The sequence below is a fragment of the Dermacentor andersoni genome, chromosome 1 (genome assembly GCF_023375885.2).
Source record: "Dermacentor andersoni chromosome 1, qqDerAnde1_hic_scaffold, whole genome shotgun sequence".
Classification (NCBI taxonomy): domain Eukaryota; kingdom Metazoa; phylum Arthropoda; class Arachnida; order Ixodida; family Ixodidae; genus Dermacentor; species Dermacentor andersoni.
The window spans coordinates 383237538-383259246 of record NC_092814.1 but is presented as its reverse complement, the minus strand read 5'-3'; the positions used below and the strand labels follow the sequence as shown (position 1 = coordinate 383259246).

The following is a 21709-nucleotide window of genomic DNA, read 5'->3' as shown; positions in this document are numbered from 1 at the left end:
TCCTTATCAATGTGGATTTAGCGAAGGTCGATCCACAACTGATCACCTCGTGCGAGTTGAGGTATACATTCGTGAAACTTTTGTTCACCAGCATGTCTTCCTGTCGGTGTTCCTTGAGATTGAAAAGGCTTATAATGATTTAACAAACCTGGTTGCTCAGGTATTGGTTCATGACTTAAAACAAAGGTTACGGTGCTGAGCAGACAAGGACGAAGTGAGACACCAACGCCCGCATGTGTCGCATGTGTCTCACTTTGTCCTCGTCTACTTAGCGCCGTAACCGTTGTTGTTAAGCTTATAATGAGTATGAACGCCCTTCACAACTCCTACGAGAGTTATAGGGTCCCACCTTCATACCATACCCAATGTAAATACCTTCATGTGACCAATAAAAAACTTGCGAAGAACTTGACCAACTTATGACACCACTTGTCGTTACAGAATTTTGCGTCATCTCTGAAATCGGTATTCATGACAACATACATAACGTAATAGAAAGCTACTTATCGAATTGTAGACTATGTGTTAGGGCTGGCAATGTTCTGTCCAGACCATTTATTCATGAGACTGGACTACCACAGGGTGTAATACTTAGTTGTACCCTTTTCATTGCAAAATGCATTCGTTACGTACATACATACCGGGAAGTATATTGTATGCTACTTACGTTGATGACGTGCAGATTAGATTCAGATTATGTAGCCTCGCATTCTACAAACGACAGGTTCAACTTCGCCTGAACAAAGTGTCCAGATGGGCACAGGAGAACGGATTTGCAATAAGTGCGCTGAATAGCTGCTGTGTCCGGTTTTCGAGTAATAGAGGCCTGGTCCCAGACCCCCATATTGGGCAGCATGACCGAAATTTGCCTATAAGCAATGAGCAAACACTATGACAGCGAAGCTGTTAAACGCCAGGTTCTGGCGGTTTGTGTGCTTAGGGAAGAAAGATGGCGGCCACCTTAGAGCTAAAAGAGCTGAAACATAAAGCGAAAGCGTATCACCGGGTATGCCACAGCTGCATTTAATTGCGTGAAGTGTAAAAACTTATTTTGAGAAAAAAAATGCCGTAATGAAAAACCGGAATAGACACTGTTTGGGATGGATTGCGGTTTGACGTCACGGGCTTTATAGGCAAGCCACGTAACCTTATCTCAGTTGCCTTCTACCTATGCAATTGGTAGGCTACGTGCGTTGTGGACTGTTGAAAAGCAGCGCGCCTACATTGAACACCGTCATGAACAGAAGCGGGAATGGCTGCGGTGAATGCGGGTGGCACGCAATACAAAGATCGTGCCACAAACGCCAAGCGTATGCACATTTGGTTGGATCCCCCCTACCGACTCCACTCCCATCGTAATCGTGGTTGATTTCAGCATAGACGTGTCTCGGCCAGATCGTAAAGTGGTTCGTGGCGTTTCTCCTAAAATGGTTCGGCATTCAATGTTGCACAAACATCAGTGTGCCCACGATGCGTCATCGGACTTGTATAGACCTGACATTAGCCAAGAATCTTTCCAGTGTCGCGACAGAGCCATTGGCCGTATGTCATAGCGCTCATAAAGCGATAGTACCTTGGTGATCAAATAATAAATCCAAAAAAGCGAACAAAAGAAGGTTAAAGATAAAAAAAGCGTTGAGTATGCAATTTAGTAAAACAGCAATAAATCGTGAAAAACGAAAATCATTGTGGTATGTGTCTTGTTTTCAATAAACATAATAATTAGGAACATAATTATCCTTATATATACAACTCTGCTGGTCATCCCTCTTCAAAGAGTGGAATGGCTTTGAAGTTTTAGTCATTATGTTAGATGCAAAAAGTACCTTTATAGAAAACCTGAAGTACACTTAAAACAGATGCCTGAACAACATGAACATTCTATAAATCCTGTCCCACACAACGTGGGGTAGTGACAGGCAGTGCATCATGAGCATTTACAAAGGCCTCACACGAACATGTTTAGATTACGGGGCCATAGTGGATCAATCGGCTTCTCCTAGCACCTTGAAGATGCTGGAACCTGTCCATTACCTAACTATCCGCCTGGCAACCGGTGCCCTGAGGGCAAGTCCTACAGAGAGTCTCTACATTGAAGCTGACAAGTGGTCGTTCAATCTTCAGAAGGCGTACTCCAATCTTTTATCTACTTCCTGAAAGTTAATGCAAACCACGAACATTCCTCTTATGTAACCGTAAACGACTCATCATCTGCAACACTGTTTATTAATCGACCTGCAGCAAGAGAACAATTCGCTTTGCACACAACAAAACTTAGTGAAGAAGTGTGTGCTACACTCCTGGAACATCGTCTGATGACCCCAGAAATGCCATTACCGTTGTCGTAGTGGCAGCTCATAGAATGTGATACACTGTTTGTAGTCGTGACAAAACACGCTGCAGAAGCACATATTAAAATGCATTTCCTAGAACCCCACTACAACTCCTCGTATACAAACTTTTACACTGACGACTCTAAGTCACATGCTGGAGTAACCTTTGTAGCCTTCGGTTCATACTTCGGGGAATCCGATGTACTGCATTCGGAAACCAGTGTATTTACGGCTGAGGCCTATGCAGTATTGTCGACTTTGAAGGATGTAAAAAAATCTGAAATTCAAACGCATCTATATATACAGATTCCCTAAGCATCGTAAAAGCCTTAAAGGGAAGCTGAAAGGTTTTCCAGAAAAAATGAGTGAACATCTGTACATAATGGTTTTCAACCCTCCGAATTCGAATATCGTATCGAAATTGAGCGAAAGAAAGCGCAAATATATTTTATTTCGACGAAAAGTGCATCTCGCGCGTCTCGTTTCCGGCTGTGATTGGTCGGGCGCCTCGTGAAGTCAACTCTAGTAACCGACCGCTGCCGCTACACATGAAGCGCGGTGCCAGGTAGTTTGGTGCTGTTTTTCTGAGACGGTAATGGAATATTTAGAGAGACTGCGTTTTTCTGAGGAGTTCGGCGTTACTCCCTACACGTACGAGCCGATTGCGAAGAGCCGGCCTCTCGAAGAAGCAAACGATGCTGGTGCGAGCAGTGCTTTCGACGCGAACGAAAGCAGTCTTGGGATCTCCTCGTGTTGGAATTGCTCTTTGGTGAGTATGTTTTTTGCAAAGCGATCTAGTGATCTCGCCGACCTTTCGCCGATCTAGTGAGCTCGTTTCCGGTCAAACAACTGTAGTGTTGTGTTCCTGCATGCCTCCTCGTGGAACGTAAGCGGGGATGCGATCGTCGCCATTTGTGCGCTGTCCAAAGCTGTCGGCAATCTACAAAGACGGTTTAAACGCGTGAAAAGCTTCCCGGTTCATGCAGTACGTGTAGTGACCTTCATCTGTTGACTACCACGTTGACTACCACTCACGTTGATTACCACTCACGTTGACTACCACGCACGTTGACTACCACTCTACATACACGCAGACGCACCAACAAAGGAATGCAGGGTCGATCGAAGCAGATTACGATGGCACGCACGCAGAAACAAGCGCGGTCAGGCACGGTCGCGGACGCTGCGAAGGAACGAAACACTAGAGTTGACGTCACAACACCGCGGTTTCCGGTCTCCGCTCGCATCGTCAGCGTCAGCAGCAGCTCGCGGCATTCGACATGGGGCGGAGCTACAGCGCAATTTCAACCGACGATTACGTCGCTCCTAATTGAAAAAAAAACCGCGAAATTTTACCTACATGGTTTATAAGGTTCCCGCATCCGTATATGAGCGTCTTATTGAATTCGACAGACTCTTCAGCTTCCCTTTAATGTCACTCGGTAAACAAAAATATTCTGCACTTATTGATCTCTATTCTGTTCTTTGTAGAGCGTATATATGTAACCAGCATGTCGTTATATGTTGGGTCTCTGGCCATACAGGCATCGAGGGTAGTGTGCTAGCAGATGAAATGAAGACGGCGATAATATCACACACAATTAACCCTAACGCTGTTCCATCCAGAGGGATAAACCATTCTTGTGAAAGAAACTGCGAAGCCACTGGCAGCACATGTGGGACGCTGAAACGAATAATCATCTTCATTTGATTGAGCCCCATTAGGGTTTCTGGCCCTCCGTAGAGAAAATACGTTGAAAAATACGAGAAGAAACTGATGTCCAATTCTGTCATATCCGAATAGCACAAACATATTGCACCCGCAGTATTTTGCTGACTGGAAATGAACCACCAACGGGTGGTAGATTTGGTGGGAGGCTGACCACCATCCACGGCTTTCAGGAGTGTCGGGAACCTGAAACAGAGATAAAGCAACATTTCCATCTAGCATATCCCACTCTTGTCCCTCTCCATACCGTTATATTTCTTCGGAAAGAACCACTTTTTAGCGCCAAAGCAGCCTAGGTTTCTTGAACGATGTCTTACACGTTATTAGCCCAATAAATTCATAGCGCATCTTCTCCCCAGAAGATGCCGCTGTGATAGCAGATTTGCATAGCATGCGCCTTCGGGTCCTTGGGTTTCAATGGCTCTGCTAAGGCCGTTGTGCTTCTTCAAAATGTTTACTTCTGACATATTTTAGTATATCATCGTTCTTTCACAATATATATTTCATGTACATAGCATACTTTATTAGCCATTACCATAATTTCATTACATATAGGTGTTACGCACTTACAGTGCCCGTTTTTAGGGCCCCTTACAGCCCTGTCACATTCACCTCTCGTAATTCATCGCTCCACTTCGAACTCATTAACACTGGCTTGGTGCTCTTTGGCCATAGGGAAACATGTTAGCTACATCATTTACAGAAGGAGTGGAATTAAGCAGGACAAGCTAATCCTCAATATGTCTAAAAAGGTTTGGTGCTCCTCGCTTCAGACATGCAAACTTCTATGACCTTGTCATGATAGGCCAAGAAAATATCACTAAGTATCAGTGCCAGACACGACCAAATGTAAACCCCTCTCTTTTGAACATAGATGTGTCGATCACATTCCTCTTAGGTTGGCTTCAAATAGAACATGAGAAGGTCTGAGAACCTAGTCGCTGAAATGCCTTATAGTTTGAAACCCAATCACTGCAAAATTATCAATAAATTCTTCACCACATGCCAAAACGTGGCTTTGCGGCATGGAGTAACATAAGTTCTTCACGTCAATAGAAATTGCTGATATGCCCTTGTCACAATTCGTTTTAAAGAACTGCAACACCTTGCTAGAGCTTCTTGCAATAAACGAATCATGGATGTTCAACAAGCGAAATGCATCTTGAAGAAAACTGGCAACCGCTTTCCGCAAAGTGCCTCTCTCTGACACTATCACTCTGAAAGGCCATTCGGGTTTGAGAGTTTTCACAGCAAACATGACATTTAAGTGAAAGTCCTCCTTTTTGTCCGAACACTTTTCTAGCGGAGCTAGGCTGAGGCGAGAGCACAATTTTTTACCCTCAGACTTTAAATTCATTAGTGAAACCCTTTCGCATCTTTTATTACGGAAGATACCGCTTCAAACGCCCTTGCCAAAAACTCAGCCTAAGTGAGGACGACAAAACGACCGTCTTTATTCACTGGTAGGACGCACAGGTAATTATACTGCAAGAACGGCTGCACGCGACGAACATGCTGATGGGTCGACGCAAGTTTCTTTCCGGACACCACATTAACAGAATCATTTCGTTTATCGCAAGATGCTCGAATGAGGTGGGGCAGTTCTTTAGAATGAAATGTGACAAGGGCATATCGGCCTTTTGTATTGACGTGAAGGAATTATATTAGTCCATGCCGCAAAGCCCCCTTTTTATATGTCTTTAATAATGCATTGATCATTTTGGAGTAATTGCGCTTCAAACTAAGACAGGCATTTCAGTGAGTGGGTTATTAGAACTTCTTACGTTTTATTTAAATTCAACCTACGTGGAATGCGATGGACACATATATATGTACAAAAGAGGGGAGTTCGCATTGGGTCGTGTCTGGCACCCATACTTAGTCATATTTTCTTGGCCCATTATGTCAAGGTCATAAAAGTTTGTATGTCAGAAGCGAGGGTCGCCAAAATCTGCAGATATCTTGACAGTTATCTAGTCCTGTTTGATTCCACTCATTCTTCAAATGATGTAGTTAACATTTTTTTTTCGATCTCTTGACCGTGTGAAAAAAACACATGAAATACTAGTCAATAATTAAATCCTGTTTTTAGACTTGACAATTTCTTGTTCGAGAATCATGTATATTGGGAATGTCATTCTCGCGACAGTAAGATGCTGCTTCCGCATCATTCATCTCATTGTAAGCTAGTGAAAAGAGCAATCACTAACCTGTTTTTTGACAACGCGCTCCGCAAATCATGCCCCTATAAATTGCCTAGAAGCTTTGACCTACAGAAAGAGCGTCTATCGGACGCAGGATACACTGACCACGTACATGTTTCAGTAGCAGGGCGTGCGTTAAAGAAGTTGAAGAAACAGAATGGCGCGCACATGAGCACTTGTGATAATATGAAAAAAGGTGGTTGTGCTGTATTTGCATAACGTTTTACACACACTGAAGAAACTCGCACGAAATGTTAAACTAGATATGGTATTTTCCGCTTCGCAGAACTTTCTCAGGTTATGCAGTGCCTCAGATCAGTCTGCCAAAAAGCGCGCAGGTTATAAAAACAATCGTCGGCCCCCTATTGTATCTTACGTAAAGAATGTGGTGTACCGCTTTCCGTTATGTGCGAAGGTTTACATTGGGCAGTCTGGGAGATGCCTGAATGATAGGTTAAGAGAACATAACCAAAAATAGAACTGATACCGCGATGGTCATGTGTCTGTGAATTCTGCATTGTGCATTGTGTCTGTGTCCGTGCATTCCGGTGATTGTGATGTCAAATCCTTGCTTGATAAGTGCTCTGTTTTGTAAAGAAATGTATATAAAGGTACGCCAGAAGTTGTTTAAGCTGGTTTCATAGCGAGGGCTGCTGATAACTCCACCAGTTCCCCTTATGTTGCTCTCACTAAAAGTGACTTTACGTTCCTGGAAATGGCTGGTTTTCATATGCGGTCATTGGGCCTTTCCAGTGTGCGGCCGAACAACCACGGTGTTTTCTAGAAATAACTACTCAATTTAAAGATAGTGCTCGACCTGTCTTCTCGTTATTGCCCTTGTCTTCAAGCGCTATGACCACCATTGCAATTGTGATGAGACTCAAACATTATTTTCTTTTAGGGTTAATAATTTAAATAAAAGTTTTTACTTTGGAGAAAAGTTACTGAGAACACTTATAATTGTTTTAAGATTAAGATGTCCAAATGTGCTGCAAATTACAATGAAACATCAATACTTGCACTCCACAAGTCCTGGTGAATGTGTACGCAAAATTTCGCCGAGGTTGAGTCACACAATGTAGACTAATGTTTGTCGGTAAATAGTAGAAACAGGGCAAGATTGCAAAAAAGCAAAACGACCACAGTAAGTTGAAAGCTTCTAACATGCGTGGTACTGTTGTAGATCAGAAATTTGCATAAAAATTTCTCCAGAACGCAGATCGTTCTTTGCGAAAGAAGCATAAAACTTCAGCATTCTCCTGCGTAGGCGGTTACACTCAGAACACTTCGAAGCTTATTCCTCCAGGTGGGCTTTCTTCTGCAGTGACGAAATTTCCGTTGAGCTCTCTGTGTTTCAGAGTTCCCTGTGACTTTTCTGTGGTTTTGTATGTGCTATATGGTTGCTCAGAGAGATCAATTCCCGAGTCGGAAGGATGCACAACTTCTCTAGAACCTCCTAAATGACTTTGAAGCCTTTGTTGAACCTCAGTGTGGCTACAGATGTGACCATCTCCACAAAAGTAAGGGAAGCTAACTTTCATTTGAGATACCTCAACCACGTCTCGGTTTTGAGGGACTTCACCGCATTTTGTCATCATCATCATCATCGTCCGCCTGGTTACGCCCACTGCAGGGCAAAGGCCTCTCCCAAACTCCACCAACAACCCCGGTCATGTACTAATTGTGGCCATGTCGTCCCTGCAAACTTCTTAATCTCATCCGCCCACCTAACTTTCTGCCGCCCCCTGCTACGCTTCCCTTCCCTTGGAATCCAGTCCATAACCCTTATAACCATCGGTTATCTTCCCTCCTCATTACATGTCCTGCCCATGCCCATTTCTTTTTCTTGATTTCAACTAAGATGTCATTAACTCGCGCTTGTTCCCTTACCCAATCTTCTCTTTTCTTATCCCTTAACGTTACACCCATCATTCTTTCCAAAGCTCGTTGCGTCGTCCTCAATTTAAGTAGAACCCTTTTCGTAAGCCTCCAGGTTTCTGCCCCGCAGGTGAGTACTGGAAAGACACAGCTGTTATACACTTTCCTCTTGAGGGATAATGGCAACCTGCTGTTGATTATCTGAGAATGTCTGCCAAACGCACCCCAGCCCATTCTTATTCTTCTGATTATTTCCCTCTCATGATCCGGATCCGCCGTCATACCTGCCCTAAGTAGATGTATTCCCTTACCACTTCCAGTGCCTGGCTACCTATCGTAAACTGCTGTTCTCTTCCGAGACTGTTAAACATTACTTTAGCTTTCTGCAGATCAATTTTTAGACCCACTCTTTTGCTTTGCCTCTCCAGGTCAGTGAGCATGCATTGCAATTGGTCCCCTGAGTTACTAATCAAGGCAATATCATCAGCGAATCGCAAGATACTAAGGTATTCTCCATTAAATTTTATCCCCAATTCTTCCCAATCCAGGTCTCTGAATACCTCCTGTAAACACGCGGTGAATAGCATTGGAGAGATCGTGTCTCCCTGCCTGACGCCTTTCTTTATTGGGATTTTGTTGCTTTCTTTATGGAGGACTACGGTGGCTGTGGAGCCGCTATAGATATCTTTCAGTATTTTACATACGGCTCGTCTACACCCTGATTCCGTAATGCTTCCATGACTGCTGAGGTTTCGACAGAATCAAACGCTTTCTCGTAATCAATGAAAGCTATATATAATGGTTGGTTATATTCCGCACATTTCTCTATCACTTATTGATAGTGTGAATATGGTCTATTGTTGAGTAGTCTTTACGGAATCCTGCCTGGTCCTTTGCTTGACAGAAGTCTAAGGTGTTCCTGATTCTATTTGCGATTGCCTTAGTAAATAGTTTGTAGGCAACTGACAGTAAGCTGATCGGTCTATAATTTTTCAAGTCTTTGGCGTCCCCTTTCTTATGGATTAGGATTATGTTAGCGTTCTTCCAAGATTCCGGTACGCCTGAGGTCATGAGGCATTGCGTAAACAGGGTGGCCAGTTTCCCTAGAACAATCTGCCCACCATCCTACAACAAATCTGCTGTTACCTGATCTTCCCCAGCTGCCTTCCCCCTTTGCATAGCTCCCAAGGCTTTCTTTACTTCTTCCGGTGTTACCCGTGGGATTTCGAATTCCTCTAGACTATTGTCTCTTCCATTATCGTCGTGGGTGCCACTGGTACTGTATAAATCTCTATAGAACTCCTCAGCCACTTGAACTATCTCATCCATATTAATAATGATATTGCCGGCTTTGTCTCTTAACGCATACATCTGATTCTTGCCAATTCCTAGTTTCTTCTTCACTGCTTTTAGGATTCCTCCGTTCCTGAGAGCATGTTCAATTCTATCCATATAATACTTCCTTATGTGAGCTGTCTTACGCTTGTTGATTAACTTCGAAAGTTCTGCCAGTTCTATTCTAGCTGTAGGGTTAGAGGCCTTCATACATTGGCGTTTCTTGATCAGATCTTTCGTCTCCTGCGATAGCTTACTGGTAGCCTGTCTAACGGAGTTACCACCGACTTCTATTGCACACTCCTTCATGATGGCCACAAGATTGTCGTTCATTGCTTCAACACTAAGGTCCTCTTCCTGAGTTAAAGCCGAATACCTGCTCTGTAGCTTGATCTGGAATTCCTCTATTTTCCCTCTTACCGCTAACTCATTGATCGGCTTCTTACGTACCAGTTTCTTCCGTTCCCTCCTCAGGTCTAGGCTAATTCGAGTTCTTACCATCCTATGGCCACTGCAGCGCACCTTGCTGAGCACGTCCACATCTTGTATGATGCCAGGGTTAGCGCAGAGCATGAAGTCTATTTCATTTCTAGTCTCGCCGTTCGGGCTCCTCCACGTCCACTTTCGGCTATCCCGCTTGCGGAAGAAGGTATTCATTTTCCGCATATTATTCTGTTCCGCAAATTCTACTAGTAACTCTCCCCTGCTATTCCTAGTGCCTATGCCATTTTCCCCCACTGCTTTGTCTCCAGCCTGCTTCTTGCCTACCTTGGCATTGAAGTCGCCCATCAGTATACTGTATTTTGTTTTGACTTTACCCATCGCCGATTCCACGTCTTCACAGAAGCTTCGACTTCCTGGTCATCATGACTGGCTGTAGGGGTGTAGACCTGTACAACCTTCATTTTGTACCTCTTATTAATTTTCACAACAAGACCTGCCACCCTCTCGTTAATGCTATAGAATTCCTGTATGTTACCAGCTATATTCTTATTAATCAGGAATCCGACTCCTAGTTCTCGTCTCGCCGCTATGCCCCGGTAGCACAGGACGTGCCCGCTTTTTAGCACTGTATATGCTTCTTTTGGCCTCCTAACTTCACTGAGCCCTATTATATTCCATTTACTGCCCTCTAATTCCTCCGATAGCACTGCTAGACTCGCCTCACTAGATAACGTTCTAGCGTTAAACGTTGCCAGGTTCATATTCCAATGGCGGCCTGTCCGTGCTGTTCAGGCCGTGCTGTTCAGGCAACTACAAACGAGAACGCTTCCAAGTCCGGCGCTATTGCATTGGATGTACTCAGAATCGCACCCCCATGACAAGTGCAGAGCGTGCTGCAGGGAGACGGCCACATTCGAGCACATGCTATGGGATTGCTCTAAACATCCAAGCGAAGCAAACTCAGGACGTATACCGCCGCAGCTTGAGGAAGCAACGCGGAGCGACGACCAAGAAAGACAACTCCAGGCCGTCCAGCAGGTCATCAAGGCGCTGGCTAGACAGGAGCCTGGCGAGCCGGCAACGGCGAGCGGGGATCCTCGCAGAGCACCCGCCACGATGACGACGTAGGCCACGTCCGAAGCGCGCCTTCGCGCTTTGCTGCAGGCTCAATAAATATTTTCCCAATCCAATCCAATTACTTATCCGCGTTTGTCCTGCATGCGTCTGCGGTGAAAACAAGAAGCAGGTATGCATAGAAAATATGAGGTGGCGGCGGCAGGTGGTAGCGCAGAAGTTAGCATGCCCAGCCCCTGCACGTACTTATATCTGCACTGACATGGCTTCGCGGTAGTGATAGCGACCAAAGCTCTACTTTTTGTGCGCGCTCTAGCCATTGTGAAACTAAGAATGTAGTTAGCATGCCCAGCCACTGAATGCAAATTGCAGCAGTTACGAGTGGTGGAATCCCGCTGGGGCTGATTGTGAAGAAAGCTTCCTTTCTCTGTCCACTCTCGCGATGGTGAAGCTAAAATGAGGAGGAGGCCTGACGGACACAATGTTGATGATTACCATAACAGAATGGATGGACGACGTGCGGAAAGGACAAAGCACACCAAGTTTTTAGTACTTGTCTTAGAGTAAAGCGCTACAATGGCTAGTATGTCCTCATGGGGATGGTAGGCCGAACTGCTTCTCACTGCTAACACTGGACTGATACTAAGAAAATATTCAGTTCGCAGACACCACGCTACACTGAAATTAGCAAAACAATATCAGTTTATAAACTGATAGTGTCAATTATCTGGTGTCCTTGTGTGTGTGGAGGGCATAAAGGTCCTGGCAATGGACCTTTATGTATCTTTGTTTTTGTTGCAGTTGCACACAAACAAAATTCGTTGAAGTGATCAGACAGCGATCTACCAGCGGAGAAGACCAACCTGCATATTAAAATAATTGCTTGTTTCAGATCTTCAAATCTACTTTGCGCTTAGCTACTATCTGTACTATTTTTTGTGCTCTTATGAAGAGGAAAACTCCACATTACTACAATATCAACAACAGTACACAAAATAGACTGACTGTGAAGCTGTGACCACGCACCGCATTTTTGTACATTCAGCACATGTAGTATTGGGGCAACACGTTTGAGCTATATGATTAGGTTTTCGGTCAAAGCAATGTGACAGGCGGGTAGAAATCGTTGTCATGCCGCGTCGAAACAATACCATCTGAAGTCTCATTTACTCATACATATTTTTTGAAAAATCACTATAACCCTTTATACATTTGCTTTGTATGAGTTATATACTAGCTTGCCTCGTCAATCTCAAAAATGTGTTCTCTTTGTGGGAGAAGGCTTTTGTGAAAAACGACGCAACATAACAGTAAAACATCCAGCAAGGTTCCTATCCAGATGATTGGCGAAATTGTGCACGGAGAACGTGTCGACTAGCGTGCGATTAAAAGTTGAATTATGATCGCTGTAAGCTTGTGTTGCGTCTAGCACGAGCGAGTAGTGTTAGCGATGACATTTGTGTGAAAATGGTCAGCTCGGTCTGCGATTTGTTCTTGCGGATCTCCGCATTGAACGTCGCAGTCGTCACGATGAGAGCACTCCTGTGACGTTATTAGCCCAGTGGGCTGGGAAGGCTCGAGTGGTAGCTCACCTTGAGGGGTATTGGCTAACAATTATTAATGTAAGTACTTTGCGGTGATGAATAGGATGCAGAAACACCACTGGTGTTGTCTAAGTATTCGCAAACAGGCCACCAAATTTCAATTGGCCCACCCCAAACATTAAGTAGGCCCACCCCCAAATTTCAAGTTGGCACACCCTCAAATTTAAATAGGCCCACCGCCAAATTTAAAGTCGGCCACGCCCGATTTTCTTTTCGCCCAGCCTTAAACTTCAAGTTGGCCCAATCCCAAATTTCCTACTCTCTAATTTCAAGTTGGTCCACGCACGAATTTCCATAAATCGTCCTCCAAATTTCGAGTCGAAGCACCCCAAAATTTAGGTTGGTCCACCCCCATATCGCCCCCAAATTCAGATTGGCCGACCCCGAGATCGCCCCCACATTTAGGTAGGACCGACCCCATATCATCCCCAAATACAGATTGGCCCACCTCCACAACACCACCAAATTTAGGTTGGCCCACTCAATACCACCTGTAAATCGAGGTTTGCCCAACCCCATATCCGTCCCCAAACTAACGCTGGCCCACCCCTCGATCACCTCAAATTTAAGATGGCCCACCGCAAATCACCCACCAATTAAGGTTAGTCCACCCATATATCACCACCCAATTCAGCTTGGCCCAGCTGCATATAACTCCATGGTTAGGTTAGCCCGTCCCCATATGTCACCCGCAAACTTAGGTTGGCCCACCCCCATATCATCCCCAACTCCAGGTTGGCCCATCCCCATATGAGCGCCAAACTTAACCTGACCCACCACTCTATCACCTCAAATTTAGGATGGCCCACCGCAAATCACTCCCACATTTAGGTTAGCCCATCCCCATATCACCCCCGATTCAGCTTCGCCCAGCCCCATATCACCCCCATGGTTAGGGTGGCCCACCCCCATATTCCCCCAAACTTAGGTTTACCCACTCCTATATCGCCTCAAATTTAGGTTGGGCCACCCCCATATCAGCCCCAAATTCAGCTTGGCTCATTACTATTTCACCCCAAATTTAGGTTGGGCCACTCCTATATCACTACCAAATTCAACTTGGCCCATCCCTGCATGACGCCCAAATTTATGCTGATGCCACTTCCAATTTCAAGTTGGCCACCCCAACCCTTTTTATAAAGACCTATGTATTCATATGGGAAATGCGTCAAGTTTTTTGGCGTTACAGACACAATTTTGCACGATTTTGCTACCAAATTGCTGGGGTACTCGCCAAAGAATGCTGCACATTAAAAGCAAATGCACCGCACGAGGGACGCCATACGTTGATCCTAAATACTGACGGCTAGCCAAGCTAGTTTCTCTGTAGAGCGACCGGGGCAGACACAGCATGGGACATCTATTTAAATGGTTTTTCTACGGCCACACCTACGGATTCATACCACTTGGCTGTAGGGAACACATTAACAGTAGCTATTAATCTACACGCTGCACATCTTCTCTTAGTTGGTGCATTTCTTATTTGAATGAATCTTTAGAAATAACGTTCGGGCAGCGACTCAGCCTAGCAGACCCTTTGTTCCACACGAATGTTGGATAGGAATGGCACTGGCCATCGGGTGGCATTGTGGCCCAGGTGGACCTGAATAGCTCGGAGTATGTGCAATTAAGGACAGGCGAAAGTCGAAGAAAACAGACCTTCGAGAAGAAAGCAATAAGAATAGCCATTTTGTCCTCCCATGTCCCACGCTACAAAGCACAAAACTTTTTTTTTTGCCCAACACAAAGCTATGTGCAAGCTTCTAGTTGTGATGCCCAATGAATAAAATTTGCATAAATGCATTGACGGGACGGTCGTGGAGGGCTCCACTGAGTGGCGGCGAGGTAGTGGGCGATATCGCGATGTCGTTCGCCAATCTGTGGTCGCGGCGCGTTAACGGCGAACCCTCGGAGTCCCATCTCCCGGTATGGGCATCGGCGGTAGATGTGCTCGGCTTCTCCGCACTGATAGCAAAGCGGACGGTGGTCGGGGGCGCACCAAGCATCAGTCTTCCTTGGAACCCCGCGTGAGGTGACGGGTTGGCGTGCTGGCGGCTGGGCTGGTGGTGGACGACGGAACTGGGTCGTCACGGGGCCCTGCCGTGGGCGCGGAGGGGGAACGTGACGGCGGGCTACAGCAGCGTATGTCATCGCTTGCGGCTGAAGCTGCGGCGATTCAGGGGCTACTCTGAGTTTTTGTTGGAGCTGCTCACGTACGGCGTCGCCAAGCGAAGCCACTTGAGGCTGTGATGATGGGAACATCTGCTGTAGCTCCTCCCGCACGACCACTCGGATAGTCTCGCGCAGGTCGTCGGTGACCAGTGATTGAACTCCGACGTAGGTTGTCGAGTTCGTGCGGCGGTTGAATTGCCGGTTTTGCATCTCGAGCGTCTTCTCGATGCTGGTGGCCTAGCGAAGAAACCAGTCGACGGTCTTCGGTGGGCTTCGTAACATTCCGGCAAAAAGTTCCTCCTTCCCACCACGCATGAGTAGGCGGAGTTTCTTCTCTTCGGGCATTTCAGGGTCGGCGTGGCAGAACAGACGGCTCATTTCTTCCGTAAAGATGGCAACGTTCTCGTTAGGTAGCTGCACTCGGGCGTCCAGCATAGCTTCGGCCCTTTCCTTGCGCACAATGCTCGTAAAGGTGCGCAGGAAGCCGCTACGGTACTGGTCTCATGTTGTCATGGACGACTCCCGGTTCTCAAACCACGTTCTCGCGGCGCTTTTTAATGCGAAGTATACATGCCGCAGCTAGTAGTCGGTGTCCTAGTTGTTGAAAGTCGCGATTCCTTCGTAGGTCTCCAGCCAGGATTCCGGGTCTTCAGTAGCTGCTCCATGAAAGGTCGGTGGGTCCCGAGGTTGCTGCAGGATAACGGGGGACGCTGGGGCAGCCATTGGGGTCATGGGAGATGTTGGTTTTGTCCTCGGGCTTGGATCGCGGCTTTGCGGGGGCGTTCGGTACATGAACGCACAAGCACCTCCACCAGATGTCACGTGGTGGTGACGTTGAAGAACAGAGTAGCAATGCTGTGAAAGACAAAACTAACTTTTATTGGGCGAACCTGTGCCCACAAAAAGAGGCTACACTTATAGCACAACGATAGCGGCGAACACGGTCGGCGATCGTCGAAAATTTGATAAGCGGGTCAAGCACGTCGGCTTTTATACAGCAGTCGTCGAATGTTCCAGACTAATCGTTGTGACCCGCGTGCCTTCCACAAAGTTCCACACCATTCGCGTCACGCGATGAAATCAGATAACACAAGGTTCGGCGACAACAGACAGTGGATAGAAGCATCGATAACTTTCCAGAAACTTCGGATACATGCAGGCGCGTCCAGCGCTGTGCGATAACATTTCTTAAGGCTGTTTCACATGGCGCGATTTTCAGTCAGCGACACAGCGAATTCCGTCGCTCAGCGACCGCCGCGACGTCGTGGGCTCTCCGCGACTGGATTCCAACAAGTTGGTCGCGCCGTCGCTCAGTCGCAGCGATCGGCGCGATGTGGGAGGGCCAACGTGTGTTTCACCGCGCGCTAGTAGCTCTGTGGAGCAATGTCGCGCGTCAGTTCTAGCTGTGTTTAGGGCGTACCCACCAGCGTTTGCGGCTTCATACATTTTTTTCTTTCGCTTACACAATTCATTTGAAAGGAGAAGCTGCACGCTGTCCAGATCAGGAGAAGGACGCCGCTTCAACATAAGACACGTACCCACTTGATTGCCGCCGTCGTCAACCTATTCATCCCTACAAATCGCGCCAGCTGCTTATATGCATGCACACTCAACAGCAGTTTGTTCTTCTGCAAAAGCAAATACTCATTCAGTAAAAAAAGTTGCGGCCTCCATATAACAACGAAACTAGAGTGTACTAAACGGAACCACCCCACCGACGCCGCGCAAGCCGCACGCTCATACTTGCGGTTTGTGCAGCGCCTCACTCACCGTATCTGCAAGCTGTTGTAAAGTCTCAACGCTTTTAAACGTTAAAAAATGGTGTGCCTATTCTATTATCGAATAAAAATAGGAAAATTCGAATATTTGAATAGTTTCCATGTTTTTTTTTAACGATGCAGGCACGGATACTTTGTGAGCAGGAGGCAACCTTGCGCATCGCTGCGACGGATATCGCGCTGCCGCAAACGCATGTGAAAGCGGTGAGCGAAAATCGCTCTGCGACGTGCGCGGCAGAACGATTTTTTTCGCCCCAATCGCGCCGTGTGAAACAGCCATTCGGTGGCGAAACGTGGTCGCCCGATAAAGATATACACGTGCGACTCCGATAGAGCGCAGCTGCCGAATTAACTGCAGCGCACACAGCCGACAGCGTTAATAGAGTGTTTTAGTTGAGCGTGTTTACGCTCCGCTAAACAGTTAAGCGGAGCGGAAGCGTGAATGCGCATGCGCCGTCCGCTTAGCTGTAAGCGGGATAGCGGAGCGAGGAACACGGGCCGCTTAGAAGCTGCCTGAGCGGAGCGTGCCGCGCAGCACTTTGGCTAGCGTTGGCGTCAGAACGGATTGGATTGGATGCAGAAAGCAAGCGCGCTGGCTAACACGTGGCGTTCCCCAAGACGGCACTTTATTTTCCATTGAATAAAATGGACCGGTAACGCCTTACAAGCGCACGTCTAGATACTTCATGGAGAAACGAGTTATATATATACATATATACGTTTTACGGTATAAGAGTGATCATAAAGTGTTTTTATTTTGTTTCATTACCCTGAATTTAGCCAGGGGGCGCTGCAACTACGAAAGGTCCGCTCCGCTACGCCGAACGTATAACTAAAACGTGAAAATTGCCCGCCGCTCCGCTGTGGCTTTGGAGAGCGTACCGTAAAGACGCTCAACTAAAACACTAATGCCTGAACCACACTGCCGGTTTCGGTTTTGGGCGCGCGCGTTTTCAACGAAAGCTGGTACGCGTTGCGCCGGCTGCGCCGATCAACGCGATTTTTTTTTTTTTGCTTCTACAGCTCAACCGTGTGCGGTTCTCATGCGAAATCGTTTTCTTATGAAGAGAAAATTATGCCGAGCGATCATTACAAGCCTCCATCAAATATATGCCACGTGCAATTTCATAAGGACGCAAGACACCTTGTGAAATGAGGAAATGTTTATTTTATTCTATATAAATGGCCGTTGTGGGCTTTCTGTGCATTCATCCAAAGTTGTGGTACCCGGTAAGCAGCAGTAGTTCCCGTACGAAGCTCCACCGGACGACGTCAGCTGAAAAAACTAAATTACAAGCATGTGTTATTTTGGTATTAACACATACGAATAATGCGTGTAGAGGCGAAACGCGCGAAAGTGGTGAATGGGTGGCATTACAAACAAAAGCAGTTCGCTTTTACATACATGGTGTAGAAAATACCCTACTCTTCCAAAAAAATACCTACCACGAAAACATCCAATTTCCAAGCATTCCCCTCGTCCTCGAACTTATTTCCTGCACTTCAAGAGCATGAATACACGGACTACTGCGCGTTTCCGAAAGAACTTGGCTACCATCGACGCGATAGTACGCTACGAATACACAGAAGTTAGTTAGTTAAATGGGGTTTAATGGCGCAAAAGCGGCTGAGGCTATGCTGCGCCAAACACGAGGTGTTTTAAAATCCAGTTTTTAAAGGAAAAGACTTTGTTAATCTATATTTTATGTAAAAAGCCAGTGTCACCTAGAAATTTACGGATGTCACATAATGGTACTAGTGGATTATCACCTAAAATTAGAGCAGGGTGCAATGGTATGTGTAGTTGATATAGCTTGTGTAAAAGTGCTCGTCTGTGTGTTTCAATATGTGTACATGTCAGTAATATGTGCATAACTGTTAGTGGTTCTTGACATTTCTCGCATGTTGGTGCGTCTTCTTTTGTAAGTAAGTAATTGTGTGTGAGGTGTGTGTGCCCAATACGTAGTCGGCATAAAACTACTTCGATGAACCGCTCTTGATGATAACACGACTTCCACTCGCCAAGTATGGGTTTAGTGAGATGTAGCTTGTTGTCGCCACAACGGTCCCATTCGCGTTGCCATTTTGCCGTTAAGGCTTTTCTAATCGCACGGATGCTATCTTTGTACGGAAGTATTGTGTTTGTTATCTCTTTGTACGCTGCCATCGATGCACATCTGTCAGCTGCTTCGTTACCCGGTATCCCAACATGACTTGGAACCCAGCAGAAACGAATTGACCTCCCGTATTTGTTAAGCGCCAACATATATAAAATGTCTCCTATCAGGGGTTCACACTCAGATTTGGGATGTAGAGCCTTTAGTGTGCTTAAAGAATCTGTGTATATGACTGCATTTTTGTGTTTATCAGTGACAATCTTTTTCACAACAACCCAGATGGCGTAAACTTCAACCGTGAAAACAGAAGCGTGTTGTGGCAATCGAATACTTGTTTCCCAATTTTCCTCTACGGCCCCCACACCCACGTGATCTTTTGTTTTAGAGCCATCAGTGTAATATTGGATGTTATTTTGATATTTGTCCTGAAGTGCACGGAATTCTTGTTTAATGTGTTCGTGTGAGATGTCTCTTTTCTTTAAATGTGTTAACGTCCAATCACATAAGTGTGTGAAATCGTACCACGGGGCCAACCGTTGTGGTTTCTTGGCAACCTGGAGGACTTCGTGGGGAATGCCATAATCCCGACAGTATTGCTCATACCGCAGGACAAGTGGCCTAATCGTGTTCGGTTTATTTGTGTAGTGTAAGCGTGTGTTGCATTGTGTGAGGATGTTGTAGCATATGTGTTGGGGTGATGACTGAATTCTGAGTACGTAGGAAAAAGTGAGGAAAGCTCTGCGCTGCTGTAAGGAAGGTTCATTACACTCGACGTATAAACTTGGAATAGGTGAAGTTCGGTAGGCACCACTTGCCAGTCGCAGTCCAAGGTTATGTACAGGATCAAGTCGTTGGATGTAGGACTGTCTGGCTGAGCCGTAAACCACGGAGCCGCAGTCTAAAAGGCTACGCACAAGAGACCGGTAAACACGTAAAAGGCACGTTCGGTCGGAACCCCAGTGCTTATGAGACAAAATTTTAAGGATATTTAGAGCTTTATTTGCTTTAACCTTTAGCGCTTTTATGTGAGTTAGGAAATTAAGTTTGGTGTCAAAGGTTACTCCTAAAAACTTATGGTCTTGTTTCACCGGCAGTATGGTGTCGTTCAATTTTAGGACTGGATCGCTGTGTAGCCCTCGTTTCTGAGAGAACAAAACAGTAACTGTTTTCTGTGTGGAGAAACGGAAACCATTTTTGTTAGCCCATTGTGTTAGTTTATTTATTGTCATTTGAAGCTGCCTTTCACAGGTTGGCAAATTTGAAGCGCGGCAAGCCACTTGGAGATCGTCTACGTAAACGGAGTGCATAAGAGACGACGGTATAATCTTATTAACTGAATTCATTTTTACTATAAAGAGTGTCGTGCTGAGAACACAGCCTTGTGGAACACCATTTTCCTGTTTGAATGTATGTGATAGTACGGAGCCCAGACGTACCTGAAATGTTCTATCAGACATGAAATCAGCTAGGCAGTTCAGCATTTTACCCCGTATGCCGAGGTCAGCGAGGTCTCTTAAAATTCCATATCTCCATGTGGTATCATAGGCTTTTTCTAGATCGAAGAAAATTGCAAGACAGTGCTGTTTGTGTAGAAATGCACATCGAATTTCATGTTCTAGACGGACAAGATGGTCAGTGGTTGAACAACCCTTTTTATATCCACACTGATGGGGGTCAATAAGGTTTCCTGATTCTAAAATAAATGACAGCCTTATATTGATGATGCTTTCATATGATTTTGCCAAACAGCTTGTGAGGGCAATAGGTCTGTAGTTACTTGCGGATGTGGGCGATTTATCGGCTTTTAGAAATGGAACTACTATTGCCTTTTTCCATTCTTCCGGCATTATGCCGGATTCCCAGATTAAGTTAAAAAATTTAAGGAGAGCATTTACAGATGCTTGAGATAAATGAGCCAGCATGGCGTAGTGAATATGGTCGTGACCTGGCGCTGTGTGTTTCCCTGCTGAAAGAACTCTGTTTATTTCTTGTTGTGTGAGGGGGGAATTGTACGGTTCGTTTGATGCGCCAGTAGTGGGCAGCTTCTGTTTTTCAGCAGACTGTTTGTATTGTAAAAACTCCTTTGTATAATTCCCTGAACTGGATACATCGCGGAAATGTTCTCCAAGTATATCTGCCTGTTCTTGTATTGTTGTTTGTGTGCCTAGGCTTGTAAGTAACGGTATTGTGTAAGATGAATACTGTCCTCTAAATTTCCTCACCTGGTCCCACATTCGTTTCGATGTTACCGTACTATTAATTGAAGAGATGTATTTTTGCCATGAAGATTTTTCAGCATTTCTTCGAATGAATCGTGCTTTGGCTTTGGCTCGCTTGAAGTTTAACAGGTTGCTATAGGTGGGGTATCTCCGTAGGATTCCCCAGGCCTTATTTTGTTCTTTTTTAGCGTCGGTACACTCCTTCGTCCACCAGGGGTTTAGCTTTTTGTGCACTATACCCGATGACAGGGGTATCGCCTTTTCTGCCGCTGTGATTATGACTTCAGTGATTTTTTTATTAAGTTCATCAATACTAAGCTCTGGCGAAAAGACATTTTCCAGTTTCGCGTTCTCCATAAAAACCTGCCAGTCAGCGAGCTGTAATTTCCATCGGCGTGGTCTAGTTACTAAAGTTTGTGGTGATGGTAGGAGTTTGATGAGTGCGGGTAAGTGGTCGCTGCCATATGACGTGTCGAGGGCTTCCCATTTAAAATCAGTAAAAAGAGAGGGTGAACAAAAAGCTAAATCTAAACAACTAAATGTGCGGGAAGTCGGTGAGAAATAAGTTGGCGCACCTGAGTTTAAAAGACAGATATCATTTGATAGAATAAAATCTTCAACGAGTTGTCCTCTTTGGTCAGTCTTGACGCTGCCCCAAAGAGTACCATGAGCATTAAAATCTCCTACCAGGACAAATACACAGAAGTGGCTACAACACAGGCCTTTAAGCAGACCATGCTGGACGCTCGCAGAATTCCTCCTACTCGCACTCAAGACAAATGCGTGGGTTCAAAGCCTGTCTTCACTCGTTCAGAAGACAGG

General features: G+C 45.7%; 1 protein-coding gene across 1 annotated transcript in view; it reads left to right on the top strand.

Annotated features, from left to right (window-relative positions):
* LOC140219903 (facilitated trehalose transporter Tret1-like) overlaps positions 1-21709 on the top strand; it is an 81672-nt gene that overhangs the window by 18450 nt on the left and 41513 nt on the right. The gene's annotated exons all lie outside the window — the stretch shown is intronic.